The following is a 5,275-nucleotide window of genomic DNA, read 5'->3' as shown; positions in this document are numbered from 1 at the left end:
GTTTAGATATGTTCCTAGAGAAAATTTAGTTGAAAGTTGTTAGTAGCAATTATGCGGACTAGGTCCGTAAACTGAGGATTGTCCTCATTGCTTCACAGAAGGCTTATGTCCTTAATGCACCACTCACTGTGCTGAACCTCGAACGTTGTCTATGGATGTTGCGAACATCTGACATACACATTTTGATAACTACGTGATAGTTCAGTTAAACGGCTTAGAGTTGAGGCTCCGAAGACGTTTTGAAACGTCGCGAAACATATGAGATGTTTCGAGGGCTGAAATTGGGATATCAGGCTTGTGCCCACGTCAAGAGGTATAAGACCTCCGACGATTTTTCTTAGCCTGCAAACTAAGGGAGAAAAGCTCAATTGTTGAGCTTGTGCTCAGATTGTCTGAGTACAACAATCATTTGAATCAAGTGGGAGTTGATACTCCAAATGAGATAGTCATGTTTCTCCGAAGTCATTACCACCAAGCTGCTAGAGCTTCATGATGAACTATAATGTATCAGGGACATATATGATGATCCTTGAGATATTCGTGATGTTTGACACCACAAAAAGTAGAAATCAAGAAGGAGCATCAATTGTTGATGGTTTGTGAAACCACTAGTTTCAAGGAGGGCAAGGGCAAAAAGGGATGCTTCATGAAACGGCAAATCAGCTGCTGCTCTAGTGAAGAAACCCAAGGTTGAACCCAAACCCGAGACTAAGTGCTTCTGTAATAAAGGGAACAACCACTAGAGCAGAATTACCCTACATACTTGGTAGATGAGAAGGTTGTCGATAGAAGTATATTGGATATACATTATGTTAATGTGTACTTTACTAGTACTCCTAGTAGCACCAGGGTATTAGATACTGGTTCGGTTGCTAAGTGTTAGTAACTCAAAATAAAAGCTACAGAATAAAAGGAGACTAGCTAAAGGTGAGCTGACGATATGTGTTGGAAGTGTTTCCAATGTTGATATGATCAAGCATCTCACGCTCCCTCTACCATCGAGATTGGTGTTTGCATTGAGCATAGACATGATTGGATTATGTCTATCACAATACGGTTATTCTTTTAAGGAGAGAGTAATGGTTACTCTGTTTATTTGAATAATACCTTCAATGGTCTTACACCTAAAATGAATGGTTTATTGAATCTCGATCGTAGTGATACACATGTTCATGCCAAAAGATAGTAATGATAGTACCACCTACTTGTGGCACTGCCATGTAAGTCATATCAGCATAAAACGCATGAAGAAGCTCCATGTTGATGGATCTTTGGGCTCACTCGTTTTTGAAAAGTTTGAGGCATGCGAACCATGTCTATTGGTGTATATGCATGAAGAAACTCCATGCAAATGGACCGTTTGGACTCACTTGATTTTGAATCACTTGAGACATGCAAATCATACCACATGGGCAAGATGACTAAAAGCCTCGTTTTTAGTAAAATGGAAATAGAAAGCAACCTGTTGGAAGTAATACATTTTGATGTGTGCAATCCAATGAGTGCTGAGGCATGTAGTGGATATCGTTATGTTCTTACTTCACAGATGATTTGAGTAGATGTTGAGTATATTTACTTGATGAATCACGAGTCTGAATTATTGAAAGGTTCAAGTAATTTCAGGGTGAAGTAGAAAGATCGTCGTGACAAGAGGATAAAATATCTATGATATGATCATAGAGATGAATATCTAAATTACGAGTTTGGCACAGAATTAAGACATTGTGGAAATTGTTTCAAAACTAATACAGCCTGGAACACCATAGTGTGATGGTGTGTCCGAACATCATAACGGCACCCTATTGGATATGATGCATACCATGATGTCTCTTATCGAATTACCACGATAGTTTATGGGTTAGGCATTAAAGACAACCACATTCACTTTAAATAGGGCACCACGTAATTCCGATGAGATGACACCGTATGAACTATGGTTTAGAGAAACCTAAGCTGTCATTTCTTAAAAGTTTGGGGCTGCGACGCTTATGTGAAAAAGTTTCAGGCTGATAAGCTCGAACCCAAAGCGGATAAATGCATCTTCATAGGACACCCAAAACAGTTGGGTATACCTCCTGTCTCAGATTCGAAAGCAATAAGGGATTGTTTCTATAATCGGGTCCTTTCTCGAGGAAAAGTTTCTCTCGAAAGAATTGAGTGGGAGGATGGTGGAGACTTGATGAGGTTATTGAACCGTCTCTTCAACTAGTGTGTGGCAGAGCACAGGGAGTTGTTCCTGTGGCACCTACACAAATTGAAGTGGAAGCTTATGATAGTGATCATGAAACTTCAGATCAAGTCACTACCAAACCTCGTGGGATGACAAGGATGCATACTACTTCAGAGTGGTACGTAATCCTGTCTTGGAAGTCATGTTGCTAGACAACAATGAACCTACGAGCTTTGGAGAAGCGATGGTGGTCCTGGATTCCAAAATGGCTCGAGGCCATATAATCCGAGAGAGGATCCATATATGAAAACAAAGTGTAGACTTTGGGAGAACTACTTGATGGTCGTAAGGCTGTTAGGTACATATGGATTTTAAAAGGAAGACGGACAATGATGGTAAGTATCACCATTAAGAAAGCTCGACTTGTCGTTAAGATGTTTTCCGACAAGTTCAAGGAGTTGACTATGATGAGACTTTCTCACTCGCAGAGATGCTAAGAGTCTGTTGGACTTATATTAGCAATTACTGCATTATTTGTGAAATCTTGCAGATAGGATGCCAAAAACCATTGTTTCCTCGACGATTTTTGAGGAAAGGTTGTATGTGACACAACCGGAAGGTTTTGTTAATCCTGAAAGATGCTAATAAGTATGCAAAGCTCCAGCAATCCTTCTAAGGACTGGAGTAAGCATGTCGGAGTTGGAATGTATGCTTTGGTAAGATGATCAAAGTTTTGGGTGTATACAAAGTTTATGAGAAACTTGTATTTCCAAAGAAGTGAGTGGGAGCACTATAGAATTTCTGATGAGTATATGTTGTTGACATATTATGGATCAGAAATGATGTAGAATTTCTGGAAAGCATATAGGGTTATTTGGAAAGTGTTTTTCAATGGAAAGCCTGGATCAAGCTACTTGAACATTGAGCATTAAGATCTATAAGGATAGATCAAAACGCTTAATGGTACTTTCAAATGAGCACATACCTTGACATGATCTTGAAGGTGTTCAAGATGGATCAGTCAAAGAAGGAGTTCTTGCCTGAGTTGTGAGGTATGAAGTTAAGACTTAAAGCTCGACCACGGCAGAATAGAGAGAAAGGACGAAGGTCGTCCCCTATGCTTAAGACATAGGCTCTACAGTATGCTATCCTGTGTACCGCACCTGAAATGTGCCTTGCCATGAGTCAGTCAAGGGGTACAAGAGTGATCTAAGAATGGATCACAGGACAGCGGTCAAAGTTATCCTTAGTAACTTGTGGACTAAGGAATTTTCTCTATTATGGAGGTGGTAAAAGAGTTCGTCGTAAAGGGTTACGCCGATGCAAACTTTGACACTAATCCAGATTATTCTGAGTAGTAAACTGGATTCGTATAGTAGAACAGTTATTTGGAATAGCTCCAAATAGAACGTGGTAGCTGCATCTAGGAGATGACATAGAGATTTGTAAAGCACACACGGATCTGAAAGATTCAGACCCGTTGACTATAACATCTCTCACAAGCATAACATGATCAAACCCAGAACTCATTGAGTGTTAATCACATGGTAATGTGAACTAGATTATTGACTCTAGTAAACTCTTTGGGTGTTAGTCACATGAGGATGTGACCTTGAGTGTTAATCACATATCGATGTGAACTGGATTATTGACTCTAGTGCAAGTTGGAGACTGTTGGAAATATGCCCTAGAGGCAATAATAAATTAGTTATTATTCCTTGTTCATGATAATCGTTTATTATCCATGCTAGAATTGTATTGATAGGAAACTCAGATACATGTGTGGATACATAGACAACACCATGTCCCTAGTAAGCCTCTAGTTGACTAGCTCGTTGATCAATAGATGGTTACGGTTTCCTGACCATGGACATTGGATGTCATTGATAACGGGATCACATCATTAGAAGAATGATGTGATGGACAAGACCAAATCGTAAGCCTAGCACAAGATCATGTAGTTCGTATGCTAAAGCTTTTCTAATGTCAAGTATCATTTCCTTAGACCATGAGATTGTGCAACTCCCGGATACCGTAGGAGTGCTTTGGGTGTGCCAAACGTCACAACGTAACTGGGTGGCTATAAAGGTACACTATAGGTATCTCCGAAAGTGTCTGTTGGGTTGGCACGAATCGAGACTGGGATTTGTCACTCCGTGTAAACGGAGAGGTATCTCTAGGCCCACTCGGTAGGACATCATCATAATGTGCATAATGTGATCAAGGAGTTGATCACGGGATGATGTGTTACGAAACGAGTAAAGAGACTTGCCGGTAAAGAGATTGAACAAGGTATCGGGATACCGACGATCGAATCTCGGGCAAGTATCGTACCGCTAGACAAAGGGAATTGCATACGAGATTGATTAAGTCCTTGACATCGTGGTTCATCCGATGAGATCATCGTGGAACATGTGGGAGCCAACATGGGTATCCAGATCCCGCTGATGGTTATTGATCGGAGAGTCATCTCGGTCATGTCTGCATGGTTCCCGAACCCGTAGGGTCTACACACTTAAGGTTCGGTGACGCTAGGGTTGTAGGGATATGTATATGCAGTAACCCGAATGTTGTTTGGAGTCCTGGATGAGATCCCGGACGTCACGAGGAGTTCTGGAATGGTCCGGAGGTAAAGAATTATATATAGGAAGTGCTATTTCGGCCATCGGGACAAGTTTCGGGGTCTCCGGTATTGTACCGGGACCACCGGAAGGGTCCCGGGGGTCCACCGGGTGGGGCCACCTATCCCGGAGGGCCCCATGGGCTGAAGTGGGAAGGGATCCAGCCCAAAGTGGGCTGGGGCGCCACTTTCCCCTAGGGCCCATGCGCCTAAGGGTGGGGGAAACCCTAAGGAAGAGTCCTAAGAGGGGAAGGCACCTCCTAGGTGCCTTGGGGAGGAGGGATTCCTCCCTTGGCCGCCGCCCCCCTAGGAGATTGGATCTCCTAGGGCTGGCGCCCCCCCCCCCCCGGACTCCCTATATATAGTGGGGAAAGGAGGTCCTCTCAACCTACGCCTTTGGTGCCTCCCTCTCCCTCTCCAACACATCCTCCTCCTCCATAGTGCTTAGCGAAGCCCTGCCGGAGTACTGCAGCTCCATCACCACC

This window comes from Triticum dicoccoides, chromosome 3A (assembly GCF_002162155.2).
Source record: "Triticum dicoccoides isolate Atlit2015 ecotype Zavitan chromosome 3A, WEW_v2.0, whole genome shotgun sequence".
In the NCBI taxonomy this organism is placed as follows: domain Eukaryota; kingdom Viridiplantae; phylum Streptophyta; class Magnoliopsida; order Poales; family Poaceae; genus Triticum; species Triticum dicoccoides.
The sequence above is the reverse complement of the archived record's forward strand: the minus strand, read 5'-3'. Positions refer to the sequence as shown.